The sequence below is a fragment of the Anser anser genome (assembly GCF_964211835.1).
Source record: "Anser anser genome assembly, chromosome: 16".
Lineage (NCBI taxonomy): Eukaryota > Metazoa > Chordata > Aves > Anseriformes > Anatidae > Anser > Anser anser.
In genome coordinates, this window is record NC_139737.1 from 5,691,913 (window position 1) to 5,716,763 (window position 24,851).

The 24,851-nt window shown below is 37.8% G+C and overlaps 1 protein-coding gene across 1 annotated transcript in view; it reads left to right on the forward strand.

Annotated features, from left to right (window-relative positions):
- ANKRD60 (ankyrin repeat domain 60) overlaps positions 1–24,851 on the forward strand; it is a 299,598-nt gene that overhangs the window by 79,285 nt on the left and 195,462 nt on the right. The gene's annotated exons all lie outside the window — the stretch shown is intronic.

Sequence of the window (24,851 nt, forward strand, 5' to 3'; positions counted from 1 at the left end):
TACAATTTTGTGGGATGTAAATCAGGCCAAGAACAAGCCCAGGAAGTTCCCAGTTTAAAGGGGATATTGCTTCTGATTTGTGGGTAGTAGATTTCCTTTTACCATATTCTATATGGGTTTTGGCATTTAGACTTTCCTGTGACCTTTTATGAGACCTTACTTCCTAAGAAAGGTGCATTGCAGCCAGGATGCAGAAATACGTTTTCCTCAAAGCTCCTTCCTGAACATAAGTTTGTCTGTTACAGTCTCTGTAACATGTGGTGATTCAAATATAGCTCGGCCTCTTCATTTGAATATACTGTAATTCAATCAGCAATGTTCCTTCTACATTCTTAGCATCATCTGCCCCAAATGTGGTTGGCAGCATGCTTTCTCACTTCAGAGAACTCAGTCACAGTGGACCTATCTTCTTTTGCCTACCTTAAAATATCTCGATTAAGCTTGGAACTTCATTCCTTGCTTTCAAAACTTCTGACAGGTGATGTCTCTATTCTGTTCTCCAAATTCCTCCATTTTCTTCTTTGATTCCTTGCTTCCTTCATTCACAGAGATGTGTTTGCTATCCCTACTAGCTTCATGGAAGATTTTTCTCTCATATTGTTTTACTCGTTTGGAACCTTGCCCCTTCCTGTCTCTGACATTACCTAGGGAAGACTTCTCTGCAAGTGTCATTTAGACACTGTACCTGTGTGAATCATTGTGTAAAACTTGGGGTAGAGAAGGATGCCCTAGTAAAATAAATTGTATTGTGTCTCTGGCTTCTGCTGGGCAAGTTTAACTTTCAGTCTAACTGCACATCCTGGCTCATACTTTGTGCTATGTGGGCTGGGGCTATTTCAGTTCAAGAGTTCTCTGACTTTGTGCTGTCCTCATCCCATCCAATACGAGGAGCTGGTATCCTTACAGGTGATACACTATATTGACCAAGGCTAAAAAGAATCTAAATAGTAATCACACTGTCCTTCATCATTTTGTAGATGTGTGCACCCATCATGTGTTAATAAATGAAAAGGCACAAGATGAAAATGTATTGTATATTCCTGGTTATATGGGACTTTGTTTAAGATTCTGTCCTGTCTGTTCAGTCCTAGTTTCCATTTCCCCCCCCTAAAAATCTGTGGAATGTTGTTTTGTTTGCACAGGATGATTTCTTCCTTCCAACTGACTTCCAAGAGATAGCAGGCTATGCTTTATGAAGCTCCCATTTGTACAGCATCAATTTTGGATGACTAACTCAAGTAGAATTTTTCTGGAAATATTACTTGTATTTGCAAGAAATAGAATTTACAGCCTCAAGCCTAATTTCCAAATTTAAATTAAGTGGAGATCATTTCTTATGCTTGATAGCCACATTTCTCCACCTGGCTTACAATTTTGTTCTTTTCATTTTGTATGCATACTCTGCTGGCACCAGGAAAAAATCTATGCATTTGCAAAAGACAAATCGAACATGGTAATCTATTATATCTGCAAAAGTAGGTATAAAATGCTGGAGCCTGCTAGAAGATTTGGTTCAAAATCTCTCAAAAGAAGATAATTAACATGTTTCATGAAAAATTGGAAAAAGGATGAATATGTAAAGGTATAGGTTTAAAAATAAAGCCATACACAAGTGTCATAATGAATTAAAGCATGTACCCTTACTTGCCAAGTGTACAGTAACCTATTACAATACCAGCAGATATGCATAAACTCTCGCAAGTATGATCAATGTGTCCAGTGCTTCCTAAAAATCAGACCTTTTGTTCATGCTTTGTCTGAGTGTGTTTAGACCCCTTGTGCACGTGCTGTAGAATTGATGTGAACTCATGGTGTCTACATGTCTGGATTTCCAGACGTCTGGCAACAGGGTTGGAGCTGCAGCTTTGGTGTTGTTGCTGCCAAGCATTTAGAAATCGAAGACAAATATCCAAAATTTTCAGTTTCCATGGGAAAAGAATATCCAGGAGAAACCTGGAGATAGGAGAAGTGTGGACATGCTCTATCCCTAGTATATTGAAAGCTTGACTGATGAGCCGAGTATATCCCTGTATACTCTGTATATACTTCAATATACAGGGATATGTGTATATATATATATATATATATATATGTATATCTTGCTTAGCTGGTGAGCAGAGCTGCATAGCCCAACTATAGTTTATTGATAGCTATTATTTTCTGTGGGAAATTTGGAGGTTTTTGTTTTGTGACTGTACTCATTTCAGAGTTACAGTATATATTTAGTGTGACTCCATGGATCATTTGTTCAGTGCTTTTGACTTAAACAAACAAACCAATTCTGCAATTCTTCTTAAAACAAGGAATTGTATTATATTTTAAAATGTTTATAACTTCAATACTGAAACTCAAATTTTAATTTTAATCTGGTTTCTCTTTATTTTTATAAACAACAATTTCATGGAAAGAAAGGAAAACATAGACCAACACAAGCATTCTAGCAGAATGCCTTTGTTTTGACAAAGCAGTGTGGATCAGTCAGTTCTACTAGGTGGCTTTTGAATTGAAAGGGGTTTGGGTTAAATATTGAAAGGTAAGAGTTGTACTGTGAGATTCTTATACAGCTTTTTTTAGGCACATTCACATTGGATTCAGTGAACGAAAACTCACTGAAGACCTCAGAATCTGATCTCACATTATGTAGTTTGATATATATATACATATATATGTATGTGTATGTATATATTTGATTGTAGGCTATTTTTCAAATCTGTTATAGTCCTCCTCAATAAAACAGCTGTCATGGGACCTGTCTGGCCATCTGGACTATTAGATATATCTGGCATAAAAATATTTTTTCTCTAGACTTACCGGCTGCGTTTGGTAGGTTATGTTACAGGGATATTCCAGTTTTCTTCATTTTCTCCTCATCTGCAGATTTTAGGCAAGAGTTTTAAGTTGCCACACTTTATGGAAAGGTCATTCATTTTTAAAGAGATTTTTAAATCTGGTGACTTTAATTCTTCCACAGTTAATTCATGGGAGCATAGAAAGAAAAGAGGTAGGACCTGCAATTAGCTTGTCAGGGTTTGTGAATTCAGCTTTGTGATTCCAAGACTGCTGTGATCAAGCCAGGTTCCTCAAAATACACCAAGCATCTTCCTCCACTTTACAAGAGTGCATTCAGAGTATTTGTTTATGGTTACTCCTGTACTCTGTGATCTTCTCTATGACAGAGACAGACAGCTCATCCCTGAAATTGTGTAAAATAAGGAATGATGGTTAACAATCTCTCTTCATGGTTTGTCTTGTAGTTTATCACAATCTCCCCGAGGTGGCTTCCCTGTAAGCCAGGGAATTTTGTGTTCACACTTTGCTGAGAGTTCTCTCTTTCAAAAAGCCAAAAGAATTGAAACATTATATGATACTTCTTGTCTTTGAAAAGCATGTAACCTACCAATGTTTGTTATGACAAAGGTTAGTCTTCTGGCAAGATAACAGTTCTTAGTCAATGGGAGGTACTGTATCGGGATTTCTAGTATGGAATGAAAAGCAAAACTAATCCTTCCATCCTGCTCTTCAGGCCTCATCACGGATTTTGTTTTTACTGCTCCTTGAGATTTCATTTTTTTTTTTATGACCATGTTCTAGCCTCATTTTTTGTTTTAAGTTTCCTGTTTTCTTATGTTGTAGCTCGCATAGTTGGTTGTCTCTAAGTTTAACATCTGGGCGTTGGTTAACCATAGCATTTCCAGCATAGCTATGTTGTAGCGTGCAACAGATTTTATAATTCATTCTTCCCACCCAAGGCATATGCAAGTAGCTCGCACCCATCTTTTATTTCCTTGTTACAGCAAAAAATTTGTCCATCAGTACCAGAAGGTTGTAGGTACACAAATAGGAAGGCTACCACACATTTTAAATACAAATAACGTGATTGCTTCCTATATTCTCTGTGAGCACACTCAGAACCACAATTTAAAGGTCACATTCCATTTTATTAAGTCTAACGGATCTTTGCAACACAGAAGAAAGGATTCTGTAGGCAGAAGTAAATCAGAGTCTGGGCTTGTTCACTTGCAGAAGCTCTTGGATGCTTTCATTGACCAGACAGCACTAAGTGCATGAAGCAGTTCTGGAGACCTGTCCTGTAACATAAGGTGAAATTTATACGTTTTAGTTACTACTGTGGTATGTTTGCTAGAGTTTGTTTTTTAAAGTGATATGGTTTCATTAAGTAATTTATGTATGAAATCCACAAGGCTTCCTAAGGCCTGAAGCAGCAGGACCACAGTGATTAACGAAGGCAGACAGCATGTGGCAATGAGTCCCATCATAGCTCACTGCAAAGCACAGCTTACATATTAGGACCGTTCTTCAGGCTGCATGGGGAGCAAGAAGAAATGATTTGCTAAAACACTGTATTTTAATCTGCATTTGTAAATTACATATAGGAGGATTATATGTGAATTGATTCTCTTATGAGTTACAGTAAAACAAGAAATACAGCTTTCTATGAATAGAGAAATCTGTATTGCATGATCAACATGTAGCTGCAAAATGAGACACTTCTTTATGTTCTTTTGGTATATAGCTGTGAAGGTTTGTATAGGAGCTATACTATTACTGCTTCTGTTATAGAAGGTCTGGAGACCCAAAGTGGTCTCCAGCCCCGGGAATTGTGAAATATAAAATTGAAGTAGGTCTTTGCCCTGAAGAACTTGAATTCTAAATAGCACACAAGGATGAAGTAGTGATCCAAGAATTATGCAGAGGACTGATGGCAGGCAGAGGGTTAGAATATAGCTGTATGGACAAGAGTTCCAACCACGTTGCTTTTCTACAGGACTTTGGTCTGTCTTTGTCAGCGCTGCAGCTTCTTTGTTCTGCTGGGACAATGTGTGTTAACAGAAGCCCTGCCTCCTTTAAGACGCAGTACTCCCAAGAGTAGAGGCAGTGCAAAGTCTTTGCAAAGCTGAAACACAGCTGTTCTTCATAAGCAGATACGCAGTTGTTAGACAGGAATGTGCCACACAGCCAAGTGAGGAGGGGTTTGTGCCAGGGAATGACTCAGAAGCACAGCCCCACAGTTATGTGTCTCCAGTGGGCAGAAACTGAGCAGAGGTGTTCTTGGATGAAGTGTTGGCTGTGTCCTGTGGTAGGTGTGCTAGTTTCCCATGTCCTCATAACATGAAGACAGAATGTTGTACTTCTTCTAATCCCTCCATATACAGTCCCTCTTTATAGTCCCTCTTGTGTTCATTGCAGTTGTACTTGTGCTGAGCTGAGTAGTTCTCGCTATAAGACTAGAGAAGATGTGTGCTCTTAATCTAGGTGCACAAATACCACAGATTCCTTAGTATAAGCATACAGAGTCATGGAAAAAAAAAAAAAAAAACAACATAAAAGCAAAAACAAACAAACCACACCTCTAAAACTAGTTTCCAATACTTACAGGTGGAAAGCTACCTCTGATCCTGTGTGCCACTGCTACTTTACATACAGAGCTGGGTGAATGATAGCCATGACATTTCAACCTAGATTGTTCAACTTAAAGTGTGTGATGAGATTATTGATCTAGTCAAACAATGAGCTCTGTTAATGACGAAGAAATATGAAGTCAAAGATAGCAAGAAGGGTTTAATATTCAGAAGATATAAACTCATTGGGCTTCATAGCAGCCATGCCAAGTTCTGGCTCTTCATTCCTGGACACTCTCTTATTTGTGGTATTCCTGAACAAACATTATCACGTGTATGTAAATATTTAATGTTAACTACATACCTAGTAGCTATTCAGTGAAAGGTCTTATATTAGTACCCTTTTTCATCTGCTGGAGCTAATGGTAGTTCTGCTACCTTTGTGCAAGTGAAAGCATCTAAGTGAAATCATTTTTGAGCACAGAGCTGATGTCTCTGGATGCCAAAACAGTTACTGTTTTGTGTGAGAATAGAGAGAGTGCCAAAAATTTCTTTCTTTTCTCTTTACTCCTCTGTTATTGAAGCTCATTGAAAACTTAAAAAAGGAAAAGAAAAAAAAAGTAGAATGTAGTGTCAAGAAGACGAATTGTTAAGCTTTGATTTAAAAATTGCAACAAATCAGTGTCACATGACAACAGTAAAAACTATCCCCTCATCAAAATGATACCTTTTGGGAAAAACACTTTGCTGAGGAACTCCTCTAAATATATGGAATTGAATCCTGCTCCTCAGAACAATTCAGCTTAGTTTGCATGTCACATCTACTCTTCTAAACAAACCCACAGGCAGGACAAAATGCCAGGATACCCAGTGGTAGGTACAATGAAGTAAACAGCTCTGTCTCACAATATTTGCAACCCCCAAAACGATGTAATGTCTCATTACTGAACACTTCATCCAGCTGTGGCAATGAACTTTTTTTTTTTTTTTTCCTGGCTGCTCAGTTGCAGCGTCTGCACTTTGGGATGTGCTAGGACAGGCTGATATCAGTATTTTCATAGCTGACTGACTTGACCATCCATTTCTGGGGAGGTTACAGCTCTGTTTTTTGTATGTCCCCAACAAAGTACAAAGGGTGTGCAGAGACTCAGCCACCTTTCATTTCCTACTGCATATTTTGGGATATGGGCTACTGAGAAGACAGAGGATTTGTGAATAAGTGTAGCCGTTCAGGTCACAGGCCATTTCAGTAACTAGCCATGGTAGTTTTATTTTAAAACACAGAGACAAGACTGTCAACCAGATCCTGGCATAAAGAGAGGGGAGGAAGGTTTGAGCTTGCTGTCCCATTCTGGGCTCTTTCTTTTAAGGGGGAGAAAAATAAACCTGGAAGACAAAAGCATGTGTATCACCACCAAAACATTACTCATGCAAGTCATGAAAGCAAGCCAAGCACAATGAGGATAGAAATGGGGAAGGGCTTAGGCACCTACTTGCTAAAATTCAAGGTTAGTGCTTCCCGTTGCTTGCCTGCTGAGCTCTAAAGGATTTATTTGTGCTGCTGCTTTCATGCCAGAAAAGAAACCTTGTCAACTTTTGGACCTCCCAAAGACTCCCCTTTAGCCCCAGCAGTGGTGTCATCAGGTCCATGCCTCACCCTCCGAAGAGTTCGCTGTCCAGGGACCCAGAGGGGGACGGGAGGCTGGCTGATTTCCCAGCCAGCAAGGAAAGGGTACCAGTAAAAGTACTGGTGATTCAGCACCCAGTCCACAGTAATGGCTGAGTTCTCATTAGAGTCTTATGTGAGGTAAATGTAAAGAAAGCCTTCGATAGGGAGTAATGTGAGGCATTTTGTAGATTTTTATAGGGATTGCCTTTAGAAAATGAATACTGTTCTGAGCAAAATTTTCCAGGCCGCCGCTACTCCCAGTTCTTTCTCCCCATGTTTCTTGTCTCAAAACTCCTACTCCTTATTTTGTTAGAAAAGTAGAAGTTAACTGTTAGACCATTGTGTTCTTCAAAATGAGTCAGTTCTGCCATATCCAACTGAGTTCAGTTTGACTTTAGCTTCTGACTAAGATGAAGTACAATTAAAACGGGGAAAGTGGCACAGCGCTTAGTACTGTGTCTGCTAATTGCTCCAGTACTTTCATTTAGACTGACAGCTCTCCATGATGCATTATCACTCTGGTGGCTTCTCCCCACCCCCCACTTAGTAGCTCTTTCATGGATTAATTTCTGTGTGTTGCTGCACATTGATGTGCTGAGCATTCCCTACGATTTGCAACTATCAAGTCTGGTCCTGAGTTTGCAGCTGTTAAAAGTAATATTTGACCTTTTGCCTCTTGTAATCACAGGAGGTGACACGGCTTTGTTACTGGTTTCATTTTCCCCATTTTCCCTTCGTCTCTCTTTCCTAAAGCATTGCATTGTTCCTGTCTTGCAAAAGAGTGCTGCAGTCTAAGTAATGGCAGAGCTGCAGAGTATGAGGCTGGAGGATTTGTGCCGTGGAGGTAAAACAAAGGGGAGGAAAAAAAGAAAAGCAAAGCTAAATAATACTTAACACACTATTTATGGAAGTAAAGACTTGACATTCTTTAAAAGATAAGATTTACAAAATATTTAAAGTCTATAAAATCTACTGGGACATTGACATTGCAAGTTACATGTGCTGCACTTATGTACTCTCTGTCAGATGCTATGCCATCAACAACTGCTTGAGGAGTGCAAAGCTGCTTGGTATTAGGCAGTAGATTCAGAAATTCTGAATCAGAGATTGTGGGTCACGGTGATATTTGTGATAAGGGGTGCTGTGCTTGGCCTTATGTTTTCCTCTCATATCTCATTTTTGTAGAGGAAAATAGCAAAATACTAAAAATGTTGGAAAGTTGTCTTCTACATTTCAGATTTTAGTTCCCGTGAAAGAAAATACTGTTTCACGTGAAAGCCAAGTGCTTATGACACATCAAGTTAAAATTAAAGGTGAAGATTCCTTGATGACCCTATACCTCTATTTTTTCCAGATCCATTCTTTGATTCTCTACATACCTTTCCAGCTCCTGTCTTAAAATAAAATAAAATAATGAATTCTTGTTTTTGCATTTCACAGTTTTCTTCTCTCCTTTTTTTTTTCATCAACAGCTTTTCTGAAGTCTTATTTTTCCCCATTGTTTCCCGTTCTGTGTCTTCTCTTCATGCTATGCATCATCTGCTTCAGTCCCTGTTGCATTTCTCTTCTTTGTTCTTCTCATGGAATGAGAAGTCCCCAAACTTTCAGTATTTAAAATCTGTGTGGGAATTGCCAAACATAAATCCAGAAATAAAACATCGCAAAGTTCAGAATAGTCAAACATGGGAGGAAAGAGGGATCTAGTTTTACATCTGCTACCATTTTTTACTTAGTATAAGGGCAAGGAATGCCTACAGGTGTGCAGTGCCCCTATGTAAAAAACAATTCTTGCCTTTGTGATTTAATTAACCTTCATAAACAAAACAGACAGCGTAAAATGGGGAGTTCAGGGATTATAAAAGCAAAAATAATTAACGGATTTCTTTAGATCATCCAGGAAATCTGAAACTAGATCTCCTGAATCTCCTTCTGGTAACTTAATTCCTTCTTTCCTTCCCATTTAGATCTGAGATTCTGTGTCAGTCTTCCCTCCTTCCAGTCTGTCCTGGGCTGAAGAATCAGCTAATCATATGCCAACCTTGAAAATGTACCCTTCTTGAAATTTATGGCCAAACTTGTTTAAAATTCACTATGTATTTCTTAAGGAAAGTATAGTAATCTTGAATGAAACTTTGTGCTGCAAGAGTCCCCAGTCCTATGAGTAAAGCTGCTGTAGAACCAAAGGTTCTAGCACTCATTTCAGGAATAAACACTACACCAAGCTCTGGTGTATCTCTGCTGACTTTTGTGCTTAAAATTCAGTCTCCATTAACAATTCATTGGATAAAGCCATCTGCCCACATAAGTTCCTGAAGCAAATAATTATTCCTACACAGATTACAAATTTAAAATCAGAGAAGCAGGCATTCTGTCAATGGTTAAATGACTTATTTGACAGTAGACCATTCTTTTAAGAATAAAATGCTTAGCAGAGAAGTGAGTGGGCTCAAAGGGAGGCTAAGGCTACACATGATGCCAAGAACTACACATGGTTCTCACATAAATATGTCCTTAATAGTTACTCTTCATACTTTATTGATTGATAGGTCATGAACTTCCGACACTAAAAGTGCAGAGATAATGAAACAAAGAGAGTTTTAGAAATGGAAAGAAAGCCAGGGCATTTTTCCAATTCATTTTTTGAATGTACAGAGCTATATTTCTCTTTGTAGTTCAAATTCTTGAGCTTGCCAGATTTGTGAATAAGAATCTTTTGTCCCTGTCCAATAAATATCTCCATAATATGTAGAAAGAGCAGGAATGGAAAACATTGATGCAACTAAATATTCACCATGTCCTTGTATTGGTAACAGAAGAAATGCTGGGATAACACAAAGACGTGATGTTCAGAGTTTTGGTGACATGATCCACTTTGAAAAGGAAATTGCACAACTCAAAATAGGCACGTTAGGTCCATTTAAACACACATCTAAAGTAACACGGACACAATGCTTTTAGGCAAGAATCAGAAAGACGAAGAAATGGATAGCTGTGCTGTTCCCACTGTATCTGAGCCATAAAAATATGGTACTTCAGGGCCAGAATTCAAACAAAGAACCCACATAAGCTTCCAGATTTTTAAGAGAACATGTCAGTAAATGCTGACTTAATTAGATAGCATGAAACCTTTTTGGAAATTTGGCTCTTCTGCAGGTGTTTGAAAAGGAGAACAGGTCTTTTGAAAGATCTGTACGTTAACATTCATTACAAAAAGCCCTTGCTGTATGTGATTGGTCAAATACATATTTTTCAGACTGGTAATACTAAAGTTTATTTTATGCTGACTCAAGACAATACTTAGCAATTTGCATCCTCAACTGTAAGCATCAGGAAGGCATCTACAAACCATGGGATACTATTTCCCTACAGAAATTTTGTAGTTGCTGCCTTTCACTCCACTGTCTTTCCCGGGTCAAGCCCTTGACCCCCCCTGTCTATACCACTCTCCATCCCAAAGGAGAGGTCTGAAGGACTGAGCTCCTTCTAAGTGCTGTTGGAAAAAAGAGCTATTTTTTTTTCCAGGAAAAATGACTATATGTATGCAGTTTGCCCTGGACACTAGGCAAATGACATCCAGTCCTCAAATCTGAAGTTTAATTTGAGAAATTCTTGCTTTGTCACTCAATGTTTTCCTTCACTGCTTACATCTCAGGAGTTTCAGATGGCTCTATTCTTCTTTAGGTGAGACTTCTTCCAGCACTGTTTTTTCTTTTTTGTTTGTTTCTTTTCCTTATCCTTCCAGATATAGGGCACCAGTCCTTTGCAAAAATAGTTGAATGGATGCTAGGTTAGTTGAATTCTATGTTATTTTCTCTGATTCATACCTTTACTCTTCTTTTGCATTGCGAATCTTCATATCTCTCCATCATGACATGACCTATATTAAAATAGCATCAGAGAAACCTTTTATTCTCACATATAAAGGCAGTAGGACAGAGTGTTGCTATCCCCATCTTAGCCTGAACCAGAGAACATATGCCCAGAGTAGAGAAATTAACTTGCATCTATTTTAGCACCTAACTCATGGCCTGTCTGTCCTCTCTGAAGATTATCTCTGCTGAGATAAAAAAGATATTGAACCTGGTCATTGTACATAAAATCCACTTTATATTACTTTATATTACTCCGTTAATCTGCTGTGAAATTCCAGACTGCAATGCTGAGAATGAATTAAAGGATTGATCATTAAAATGACTTCAAATACAGTCACCCAAGCTGTAAAATACAAAACTTAAACTGCGTGTCGCTCAGTTTAGCTGAGTACTGCTATAGCTCAAAACACAGCCTGGGCTAATTAGAAGAGTAATTACTCACTGTCCACGCGGTGGCACCCTTGGCAGGTACGTGAGCCCGCTGCTGACTGTTAGCAGCCCTTGCAGGAGGGTGGTTTCGCTTGGCTTGGTTTTAGGAAGGATCTTGAGAACGTGGAGAGGTCCCTCTGAAGGGAATGGCATTTTGTTTTGCTACAGCTGCATCAGGCTTTGGAGGTCTTCAACAGCTGGATTATCTCCCCATGAACTCTCATTTTAAAAAATACTTAAATCTTCAATTTAATTAATACTTAAATGTGTAAATCATGAAGAAAAGGATAAATCCTACTTTACTCTTTCCCTATTTATTACTCTCTGCTCTCCAAGTTATTTGAATTTTCATCCATTTTTTTCAACCAAATTTCTCCTTATGCTTTTTTTTTTTTTTTTTTTTTTAAAGGCATAATATTTGTTGGCCATAGGACTATGTTTTGTCTCCCTTTTTGCATATCCTTTATTTGGCTCAACAGAAATCTTTCAGCAGAATCACAATATTCATGTCTGTTTTGCACCACACAAGGTTATCTGTTTTCAAAAACTCCTATTCAGAAACATTTATCTTTCCCATGTTTCTTCCTATGTGCTGTTTTCAGGCAGTACCATTCTCTCGGAAGAGATTATCTCTGTTTTACTGATGTCGGTGACATTTACCATTGTCTTTAATGAGGCCATGGCTTTACGGAAGCAGTAGGGCAACAGCATACTGAGAAGCAGAGGTGAAATAAGGAAAAAAACAAATGAGAATTCAGGAGAACACTGTTCTGAACACAGCTTATATTATTAGTAGCAGAGAATGTGGTCTATCTGAAATGAATGTCTGGTTTGTCTAGTTTCTAGTGGGTAGTTCCTTTGAGGTGAATAACAAAACTCTCTCAAGCAGCAGTAACAGTGAAATGATAGTAATGGGAAACTGTAGAAGGAAGTAACATTTTGGAACTGGCCCACCTAAATATCATTTGTTCCAGATGTTCAGTATAATCCATTCTCTAAATGTTGTGACATTTATCATGAAGGTTGACTATAATGAATGGTGTTTTTGTTCTATTTGTCAAGACTTTAAAATGGTAAAGATTTTTTTTAATATATTTTCAATTACTGAGTGCCAATTTTGAGAGGCCCTGAGAAAACTTGTTTTTCAGAAGTTCATGCTCAACAGCTTCTGAAATTGCAGTCCAAGTCTCCCTGTTTTTTTTTTCAGGATATGAAGACTTCCCAGTTGCAGATCAAAGATGGAACATTAACACCTGAAAAGTCACCCTTGACTCTTACAAATGTTTTTTCCAAAACGTATTCATAGACTGAGGCTATATAAAGTGATTGATTTGTTATTGTGGCTGCCTGTGCTGAAATATTTATTGGAAGTATAGGTAGTGCCACAGAATTGATCGAAGTATTTCATACAAAGTTAAAAACATAAGGGCATGGAAAGCTAGCAGGTGTAGCTGAATCTTGCATGGTTTGCAGATGTACTGCTCAGGCAAAACCACAAGCTATAAATACAGCAAAGCTTCCCAGAACTTTGTCTTTGTTAAAAAGAGTTCCAAATTCTTTGTGTTGTGCTGTAGGCTGTTGTTTTTTAACTTTTTTTAGAGTTTTTTTTTTTTTTTTTCAGATCTGAATTCTTCCTTCATGAAAGCACAAGGCTTGGCTCTTAGTTCCTTGTATCTTTGTAAGCCCACACCCTGAGTACAAAATAATGTTGAAGATCACTCCCGTCTTACCCCGCCAAACACAAACTTTCAAGGGGTTGGGGATGTAGATATTCTTTTGTCCTGCTCAACAGACCCCTGACTGAGATAATATCCTTAAGGTTATAAGTATTATTGGAAGGAAGCACAAGAACACTGTGCTCTAGTTCTTCTGCATGTGGCTTTAATTATAGATACTCATGAATCTTTTTCATACCTGCACTTATTTATTTTTTTCTTGAAATCTCTTCCACTCTGTAAAGATTCTGTTGAAATGAGTTGCTAAAACACTATATAGGAACTAACTGGACAGATTAAGGGATCCCGATAGTACTTTTTACCTTTTTGTTTCTGATTCAACTTGACAGACTGCTCAGAAAGGCTTAAATAACTGGGGCCTATTACTCATGAAAGCACCTGTAAATTAAAAGAAAAGGAGTTTGAGCTGCTTTTCACCATCCAATGGCTGAATTTTCATACCAAATAGAATAATGTCATACTCTTATAATGTTTTGGTAAAACATAGGCTTCATTATTGTTTTTTTTCTTTTTTTTTCTTCTTTAAATTCAGTAATTGCAGCCCTTCGTTTCTTTTAAACAAATATTTATACAAGCATGCACTGTAAAACAAGATAATCTAGAGTCTGAGGCCCTACAGGGAAGTCTCTCTCCTTTTCCATGATGATTTTTTTTTTTTTGAGCTGTTCAATAAATATTAACCACTGAGGCAGTTTAGAATCTAAAATATTTTTGAATACTGAAAAGAGATCAGTTTCCTTTTTTATAGGTGTGATCTTATTCAGTGTGAGCTACACCTGAGCATCAAAGAGCAGAAAACAGAGGCAAATTAAGCCCTAAGTCGAAACAAAGTGTGAATTGACAAATATGCAGGAAGACAGCTGTGTTTCCGAAATGCTTACAGTCAGGATAAATTTCATCTCTAAATTCCTGTCAAGTGTCTCAGAAGTTGCTGCTATATCGGTGCTATAAGGATATTAGAAAATTACACGTAACAATTTTCTGGATAAAAGAAACACCATGCTTTTAATTTGAATCTCTTCAAAGTTCATTGTTAAACATACTTGGTTTGTTTTTGATTATCATCAGAATCAGAGACCCAAGATCAAATTATGTTGTGGTAGGTTCTATAAAGAATAAGTCCAAAAAGGTTTATTCGGATTAATAACCAGGAGAAGTTGAACAAAGCCAATAAAAAACAACAACATCAACATCAACAACAACAACAACAAAAACAGAACACACGTAGATTATGGTTTGGTTTCTCAAAGTTATTTAGACACCTACCTCTTCTTGATTAATGTTTGTTTGAGTGTAATACATTAAAACTTAGACTTAAATCAGATCAAGCTAGGACCCTAGGCAAAAGGTAGATGACTGAATAACTTTTCCAAAACTATACAGGAAACCGAGGCTAAAAACTGAACAAAATTCCATTGGAATTTAAATGTTAATCACAAAGCTGTTGTCCTGTAGTGTATGATATCTCAAAAGGATTAGTTGAACGTCACAGGGAAGAACATTTCTGCAGCACAGATGAGGAATATATGGTTTAAGAATAGGACACCTTAAATTCTGGGTGGTCTTGTGAACCATGTGCACACACAATAAGAAGATTTACCATCCTCATGTGCTCTAGGACATAGTCTGTGGGATATGTTCTTTGTGAACAGAGGCTTGGGATACCACAGGGTCCCAGATCCCGTGCTTAAGATAGCGCTGGCTTTAGAGCAAAAATTTATGTGCTGTATATTACCTTGCTTCAGGCATACAGTCCCCATTTTAGTAAGTTTTAAATGTTGTACAGCAATTAAGAGCCATTTGTATTCTCAAGTCTATAAAATATGTCTGTAGCTGTTAGCTATTTGAGAGAATTATGCTTTCAACATTACAAAACTATTAATTTTGCTCAAATTAAAACATGTCTCTAAAATGTAGAATAAACAAACATGAGGGGTTATCAGACTGCAGTAAACTCTGGGTGGTTCATTGATAGATAGCTGAGGAAGTCTTATAAAGTAGAATTCAATTGACAGGTAACCTGTAATGCTAGTTAATCAGTTGCAGTCTTTTTTGCTTGATTTTATTTCATATTTTTTTCCTGTTATTAATTGACAAAAAGCCAGCTGTTGGTAAAGTTTTTGAAAGCCTGGAGATATGTTCTGGCCAATGCTGCTCTTTTTGATCAATTCTTTTCTGTTTTCTGTATTCATACTTCCACATGAAACTGTGTTCCCGAAGAGCACTAAGGAACATTTACACCAGTGACTTGAGGACTGTTGTCATCCATCCTTGAGCAATTTGACCAGAGTTTCTACAAGTTTTAACTGAGTTTAAAACTTTATTGCTAGTGTAGTAGTTTTTATAAGAACCTGTAATTCTCTAACATTACAGTTCCTTGCCAAACCATTCCAGCATTATGGAATGGCTTACTCATAGTGCTACTGGTGGAGTTGAACTTATTTGCAGAGATAAAATGGCTTGCTAAATAAATTCAAAATAAATTCTATCTGCAACTAATTCAGATGTAGTAAAACAAAATTAAAGTGATGTTCTAAACATTTATTTTGCACTCATTTAAGAAATTTTCATCTGATACTAACTCATTGCACAATGCTATGTTCCTGTGAAAGACTAAGATATAAATTAGTGCATGCAGAATGGCCTAAATCAGCCACTGTAATCAGGCAAAACATGAAACCAAAGGAGTTGAGTAAAATTTGGTTTCCTTAGTTGGCAGGCTTTTTTTTTTTTTTTTTCAGTTTTGATTTGAGCTGTGGTTTTGAGACTATTTAGAACTGGGTCAGAACCACATCTTGGGATCTAAATACCCACAACTCCTGGCCCAGATCTGATTTTCATCTTGAGCTCATCTCTGATTCAAAAGAGCCCCCAGATTCTAGGCAAAATTATATCAAAACCACTAAGCTTAGTTTGTTGGAATGCCAAGCCACAATTCAGCCCAGGTTTGTTTGAAAATGGACCTCAAGCCATTTAAAACTGGTCACAGATTCAGTTGAAAGTGATCCAAAGTTGGATCATAATATTTACAAACTTCAGCAAATCTATGCAGAACTCAACATTTGCAATAAAACTGAAATTGGTAGAGTACTGTGAGGTCTTCTCTTTTGTTGTTTCTGTTCTGTGGACATTCCATGCAGCTCAGCAAACCTGTCAGGAGAACTGGATTGATTCAGAGGAACTGGTAGTTTGGAGAACTCTTGTGTTTGAGAGTAATTCTGAAAGAGCTGAAAGAAACGAGGCAAATATATCAGTTTCCTCTCTTATGCTTTTTCCATTTTTAGTGGAGTTGCTCTTGTTCTGCTCTGCATTCTACACAATTAAAATGAAAGCCTTTGAAGTGTCTGAATTTGCATATTTTATTTTTTTTCAGAGACTTTGTCATAGCCTCTTATGCAAGTGATAGCATTAAATTGGAGCAGCAAGATGAATTCCAGGAAGCGAGTAATCTTCATTAAGCTTGTTTATTTGCAGGAGCTCCATTAAATTAAGAATCCTGATCAGGATACCTCTGCACTGATGAAAATAGCTTGACTATTTGTCGGAAGCGTTGTTTCCCTACCTGACACGTTGGGGTCCTGGACTCCAATTGGGTGTTTGGCAAACCCAGAAGATCATTAGTTCAAAGCCGACATTTGACCTATTGTACAAGAACAGTCTCCCTAGTAATTGAATCTTCATTTTACAGACTAAGAAATGGAGGTGCAAAACAAGGCATGACTTACAACAGGTCAAAGGAAACCTACAGCAGAGTTTGAAAGCCAATGTATGTCCACTGACCAGATTTTAAGACACTTTTATTGTGGCTGGTGTAATTTTGGCTCAAGCTTGCAGTTCAGTGTGAGGTTAAGAATGCTTGTGAGTTCTCCTGAGCCTTGCCCTGTATACTGGTCAGACCTCTGTGCCTCTGACCTCTGTTTTCAAACTGAGCTGTGTGAATATAGGGGCTGTTGTACATGGATACACCTGGTAATGAGTTGTAAGTGCCACAGGATGAGGCTTGCACACTAGCATTCTTAAACAAAGCACATAGAAGCTTATTTTAATTCAGAAAGACCCCTTGATTCATTACAGGGCGAAGGTTCATCATTCAAATGCATCTAGATATTTTATTATATCTATTTCTAGCCAGATAATTGGGTACAGTGAATGAAATTGCATTCCTTTGAATTCAGCGACAAAACTCCCAACTAATTTTAGAAAAGACAAGATTTTACACATGTATTAGTCAATGAGTCACTTGGTAAACACATAGGCTACATTATTTAATTTTCACTTTCTATGTATTCATGGGTATAATTGGGACTCCCAGACAAGACAGCTTCTGTTCCAGTTTTCCATTGCACTTACAGGATGCACCAGAAGTTTTCTCCATGCTTCTTCTGCAACTAAAATGTCTGTAGTCTCCAGTGGCAGCAATGTGTTGCCCACACAGAGCATTCTGATCTCTTTCTCTGCTTCTAATGTGATACCTCCAAACATTAAGACAGAGAGAGAATGACCTTAAATGTCTGGGTGTATGTAGGTTTCCTCTGTTGGTTTCAGTGTGGCATGTATACAGCTTGGTTATCAGATGACATTTTCACATATTTTTATCAAGCCCTAAAGCATACTTAGATATAATAGACGTTTGTCTTCAGCTGTCAATATCAAAATAAAATTAAATCTCATTTAGATACATAATTTGTATTGAGGGCTCTCCATGTGCTCCCCATGGTTTCTAAACAAGAAGGCTTATTTTGTTCATTACTTTTTATGTTAAGCATTACCTAAAACTTTTGTTAATTGTGAAAAGCTGTAAGCATTGACCAGCTTAGGAAATGAGTGCATTCTAATGAAAGTTTTGCAAATGTAAAAAGAGATTCTCATTATGAACTCTTAACTAGTAGTGATGATGCACTTCCTGCTATTTTATTATCCTGTAATTTGCTCTGTGTTACTCCTCTTGTGTTCAGGAAATGCTGCTAAGTTTATGAAAAAGAGGGATAAGATTTCTGAGGCTCTGAACATCTGAGATTTGAGAAGGGGCAACCTTAAAATTAGAAGAAAAAACAAAGTTTAATAAATTCTTAATTAAACGAATGGCAGAACTCCACTCTAATATCTTGAAAAGGAGTTCATAAAAGATTAAACATAATTTAATTTCCCACTAAATATATTTGATGATGTCTGTACATCACTGGTGAGGTTTCTTCTCCAAATGATTTAGACAGACATTTACACTTTTCTGAAATACCAAAGAAAATTGTTTTGACATGTTTAGTTTCTGCTGCACTGCAACAGATATTCAGAAATATTCACCCCTCTGAAAGGGTAATTGTTGTGGTGAGTTGGACACATTATCAGCCACAGATAGGAAGCCTTCAAGGAGAGGGCTCCACTTAAAAGACATTTGTGCTCTCACTTAATTAACCCAATGGCTTCTTGTTCCAGCAAAGCTGTTCTGCTACATAATGACAAGACAAATGAGATATTAGTGAAGATCTGGACATAAATGAATACGCATCTGCTTATTTTTGCCCTCCTGGCATGACCCATCAGGTTGCTGTTTAGGACTAAAATTAAAAATGCAGTAAATTGAAGATTTTGATGAAAAACCTCATCTCTTTTCCTAATTGAAAATGTACAAAGGCCTAATGGAGAGACACTGAACTCTCAAATGCCTGGGGTTTGTAATCCTGTTGCGGGAGCTCTGCGTGTGTGTTTGTTTAGATACCATTTGTAAATACATATCTGCTTTTACACTGACTGACTATTTTAAGGTGGTTCAAACAGTTATTGGTACCAAACTGCTTTATAATGAATGTGTAGAAAACTGTGATGACAGATCAAAAGATCAGCAATTTAGCTTTCCATTCCTGATGTATCTAGTTTAGACTGTCTGTAAATAAAGTTCTACTCAAGTTCTAAATGAGCAAGGCAAGGTCTTGCAGGGGAAGGGAAATACTGCTGAAACATCCTTCTGAAGGGGCTTATTATCTGTGTGGAGAGATTTGTAAGCCTTGATTTTTAGTGAAAACTGCCTAAAGCAATATTAATTGAATATTCATCTTTCTGATAAACATACTGTACTTCTGAAACTGTTGTCATCAACACCACAACAAATGAGCATGGAAAAGTAAAATTCCTGAGTGAGAGGCAGATTTGCTGATGCGAACTTACGCTGAGAAGTATGAAGTTTGCTGTTCCATTTTGGAACCAGCTGCACCCATGTGGCTCCATCAGATGGATATTGTTTATGTGCAGTGGTTTTGGGGATCTGTGATTGTATTACAGTGAAAGATGTAAGAACATGGAAAGTCATGGAAACAAAATGAATATGCAAAAAAGGAGGAACTAGATTCAAAGGAGAGCAGTAAGTTAGGAAATGACATCCAGCCTGCTGTGTCCTACAAGGAAAGGAAAGCTTCAGTGTGAAACCAGAATATTGCTTCTCTGAATACTTTGTTTTGCAAAGTATACAACAACTTCTGTGATAAAAAGCAGTATAGTAATCCCAAACTGGTTATCTCCTTTTATAGATTATTTCCTGTTTAGGAAGAATTCTTGTAGTTGCTTTTGTCATATGCATGATCTTCATTCAGCATAGCTGGTACCTTCTGTTGAGGGTTCCTTTTTGTCTAGTTGTACGAAGTTCTTAGTTTATATGTTCCTCTCTTTGGACCTTGGATGATATTTCTTCAGGATTTCTGGTAACTATATGAAAAATAGAGCAGAAGAAATCACTCTTAGAAATGCTTATGTTTCCTGTGCCTTTAAATTTTTAGAGATTTGGTTATGCTGGTCTTCCATGTGATCTAGGAAATATGTAATTTGGAAATAAGGGTAGTGGAATCCAAGCCTATACCATTGCAGTTGAATGATGGCTATACCTAGTAACACTGTGACAACTAAGCTGAATTACAAAGATCTATTTCTCCCTGTTCCTTCTGCCTTTGTACAGATGTGTATGCTGTAAATGTTATTTATAGGATTCATTTAAATTCCACAACGTTTTCCCAGCACATATTCCACCTTCTTTTTTTACTGTACTTGTAAAATCAATACTCCCAAACAGCTTTCTTCTTAGACTCCTCCTACCTTCTACAAAGCTATCTTAGAGGGCATCATGTGTTTCCATGGAGCCCCTTTTTAAGCATTTAGAGACAAACTCAAGCACTAAACTTAATTGTTAAGGAAAGGCAGTGCTGTTGCATACTGTAAAGAAATTAATCACGCTTGGCTTCTGCAAAGTTTAAATGAAAATTGTCAGTATTCAAAGCCCCTGGTACATTTTTGTTGTTCCAGGTATGCTATGTGGATATACTCCATAGTCTAGTTAAAATATTCTGGGAAAAGAATTTCAGATTTGTTTTTAACACCTCTATTCATTTATAAAGTATTCCTTGGCATCTAAATAACAGAATTATTATTAGTTTTTAAGCAGCTAAGCACACATTAATGCCTACAGGTTTCTATTTCCACACTTAAGCAACTAAGTGAGTAAAAGTAAAAAAAATACAGGCTGATCCAAGAAAATCTCACCTGTTTTACAGCAGCACTAAAAAAAAAAAAGCAAAACCAAACACAGGATGAAACTGTGAAGAACTGGCATACAAAGTACCAAAAATCCACAAAGGCTTAATTTTGACCTCTGCTGAAACCATTGTTTGAGCTAGCTGACCAGCATGCATCTTGTTTGTGTTGGGTACTGTTTTGATTGTATATTTCCAGGTAGTCTAGAAGGTTTCCAGAAGCATTCTGTTTCTTTGGATTTCCCCTCACTTGTCTGTCTGTGGCACTGACGCAGACACTTGCAGACAGCACACCTTGCGTAGGTGCTCTCAAGCCTCTGCTTATAGCTCTCATGCTGTTTGGGGCAGCGAGTTTTAATCAAGTCCCTCATAGTTCTATGACTTCTCCTGGTGTGATCGTCTAGACAGGCTGTGTGTGTATCATAAAAGAGATGTTAAGCATTGCAGAGTCAGGAGAAGGCTCCACGTTTGGCCAGGCTTGCTGAGTTGTCTTTTGCTATCTTTTGGCTCAGCTTTTAAAAAGTCAGCAGCAGGAAGAGCTTTGAGTTTGCATTCAGAATGAAATCTTCTGTGTTTGCCCCTTCCAAAGCTTTCCATTTCTGTAATGCCTTCTATCCAGTATCTCAAAGTTCTTTGCAAAAAAACAGTAAATTAAACCCCACAGCAAACTTGTGATATAGAGAAAAGTGATGTCCACTGCTATTTGTGATGGAATAACTAAGCTTTAGAAACAGAACAAAACAGCCCTTCTGTCCTCCTTCTGGGCCTAACAATATTGATCAAATGCCACAGAGGAGCAAACTGAGGCACTGCATTTAGGGTTTGCTGCAGTGTCATCTTGGGATATCCCTAGCACACCACGAAATAGCCTCTGATTCCTTGCAGCATTTAGGCTAGTACCTGAAGCTATTAGTTCAGCTAACACGCAATGAATACTGACGGCCACTATGCAGTTCTTTAGAAAGAGGCAAGGCAATCTCCTAATGCATCTAGCAAGTCATGCAGCAATGACCTGTGTGTACTAACAAGCCGTTGCCATCATGCAGCACACAATTTGATTATCTGTGCCAGTTCTGTAGGCTGGATGCAAGTGAAGAGTCACAGACACCCACACATATTTGATTATCATTGTATTTAAATTGCTGTTCCTGGAAAATATGGCTTTGGTGTGTTCTACTGGCAACTGATGCCAGCCTGCATGTTTTCAGTTCTGAACGCCCTGTGCCTTGTGAGGTTAGCTGCAAATAAACGTGGTAAAACGTATTTTGCAACTGAGACTGTTCTCTGACTATAGACAGTTTTATTTCCTTTGATGGCTTTGAAAAAAATATAATTTATATTTGCACGGGTTAATTTTTTTAGTTTATTTTTGAGTTTATTCAATGGTTGGCTTGCTGCCTTGAATCAGGGTCTCTCATACCCCTTTTCATGATAGTTGGAAAAAAATATATATTAGAAATCAGATTTTCAGCTAAGTTTGCTTCCTCTTCAGACCCCAAAACAAGCAGCCACAACTGATACTACCGAAATGTCTGGTTACAACAGAGGGAAGAGGGAAGTTTATCTGGCATTTAAATTGGGAATTGAACTAGTTTTAAAATATCAATTATGAAGGACAAGTGACACTTGGGAGATTCTCTTCAGAGAGGTTAAGTCTAAATACAGTGGACGAGGTTCTTAACTGATGTTCCTCTGTTGAAAGAGAGTGTAACCAAGTCAACATACAGTTAAGCTTTGGCCTCTTCTGCGCAGATATTCCCACATAAAGGAGAAACAATTACAAAACTGAATTTGACTCATAGCAGAACCAAGACTTCTCTTTTGATTTCAGATTTACCAAAACAGTGGCTTGACAATTGCTTCAGTTCACTATAGAAATATGAGCCATATTCACAGTTGTGGGTTTGATTTAAACAGTTCTGGAATTCTGAGCTTGTCAAGCTCCGTTGTGATTGACTTCATCTTTTACAGAAGGCTCTCATGGATTTATAGTTGAGATCTTGACTTTTCCTTCAAAATCTTTTATATTTTTCAAAGTTGACACTCTTAGTTTTAAATTCCACACAGTTTCTTCACTAATGCCCCTACCAAGAGAAGAAAGCAAATAATGGGATTTTTACAACTGTTTATAAAATATTACTCAGAAAACTTCAAAGAACAGAAAAGTGATTATCCTTGGTCTTTTTTCTTTTTCATTTCAAATTTATTTATATTTGCCTCTTATTCTCATGTTACTTTCTTCTTCGAGCTGCCAAAAGTCTTCAGCTGTGGTGCTGGAAATTAAATGGCAAATTTCTGGCAGACATCACAGAGCTGTATTTTCAATGAAGAATCAAATCTAGCTTCTGATTAACAGCAGAATAATTTTATCTGCACAGTCACTTATGCTTATAGTTCTTGGATTTGTTGTCATTTGCACATGGAAACATAATATTTGCAGATGCAAATAGTGCATTCGAGTGTATTTTCATTCCAAAACAATGCACAAGGTAGAACACACATAAAATCAAACTAGTAGTGATAAGAATGATGAGATAATTATGGCAAAAACTCTGATAGAATCAAGAACATTATTTTAAATATCTGTTGTCAGTGGGGTCAACCATAAAATCCTTACATGCTCTTCCACTGAATCCAGTCCATCCCTCACAGTTTCATCTGGAAGGAGACAGAACTGACAGCCTGGCTGGGCATCAGAATGTTTTGCAACAGCCCTGCTGATTGTGTTGATTCAAAGAATTAATTATTTTGCATTTGTTGAAATTAAAGCAAGTTATTGCATTGATGAGAGCATGAAAAAGGAAAAGAGGAAAACAGAATAGTAGAACCTGTGGACATCAGCACTGATGTTAGTTACTCCACATTGCAGGAAATGCTCCCCTAAATTCTCTTAGAAGTGTACACAGACTAGATATAGAATGTCTTTTTAAAGGGGGCTTCGACCAGTTGAATGAAGCTTGACCCTGTGTTTTAAGCAGGCAGTAGAAACAGAGGACATGAGACATCAGAGACAGATACTAGTCAGGAAATGGACTCTTAGAGCAGAAGAACTAGGATGCATGTAGATGTGACTGAACATGCCAGAAGTGTGCCTAAGACAAAAGTTGAGATCCACATATCTTTACAGGCTGTGTTGGTGGAATATTGTGATTCAGGGCCTTCTTTTACCTTTCAACAGCAGAGGGTGTGTGCAACCTTCTCTGCTTGCTTCCCTCCTTCCTGTCTTGGTAACCTTGAGAGGATGCTTGCTACAGAGTAGAGAATTCTGAAAGGAAATTCCCGTAGAGTGAGATACCAGGCTCGGAGAAGATCTTGGGTTAACTGCTCTCTGGGCAGTTTAACTTGAATTATTCTGCATGGAGCAGGTCTGGTATGGATCAGAGGGATAAAGGACTATAGGCCCAACTGAGCTCTGTTCATCTTAAAGTACTTTTAGCAGTTTCTGGACCTGCTCAGTAAATTCCCCCAGGCAGATTTTAACACAGCTGTCACTGCAGAAAAGCATCGGTCTGGTTACATCCCTTTCAGTCCTTTGCAGACCCAAGCAGTCTGGAAGAGTCCTCAGACTTCCTCTTCTGTTTGTACCACACCACGGGCCACAAAACACTTCCCAACAGCCTGTACCACACAGAAGATCAACAGTGAGAGAGCAAAACCCACAACTATGATGTGCCTCAGGAAGGGAGTAGAAGAGATCAAGGGCATTGCCAACGTGAATGAAATCTACATGAAAGAGCCTTCGTCACTACACTGCTTCATGGATTAAAGGAACAATTGAGCAGAAGAATGAAAAGGCAGTGCCAAGAGGAAGGGAAAATATGGAGGGGGAAGCTGGGTTTCTCTGGTTAAACCATTCTAGTCACGTTCTTGGCGCACAAGCAGAAAAGCACAGCTGCTTTACATCTGCTACAGAGCACTGGAACTGAACAGGCACAAATATAAGTATTCTCAGCCTGTTCAGATGAGTTTTTTTGTTTGCTCTGGTATGGACACAATACTTTTTGTAATTAGTAGCATGGAAAGCTATTTTCTAATGTGACTGCAATAACTAATATGGCTTATAAATGTTTTCTTTCAAAGGTCAGGCCTACAGGGACTTACAAAGGCTAATTTTGTCACTAGAATGTCAAACCTGATGCCAGCCCTGGGAGACACAGTAACCGGTGAATTACACAATTTAAATGTTTTATGCTTATATCCATTAAAAACACTGACAATTTTCTTTCAGGTAGTATCCTGATTATATTTCATGCTGTAAATCTCCACAAGCA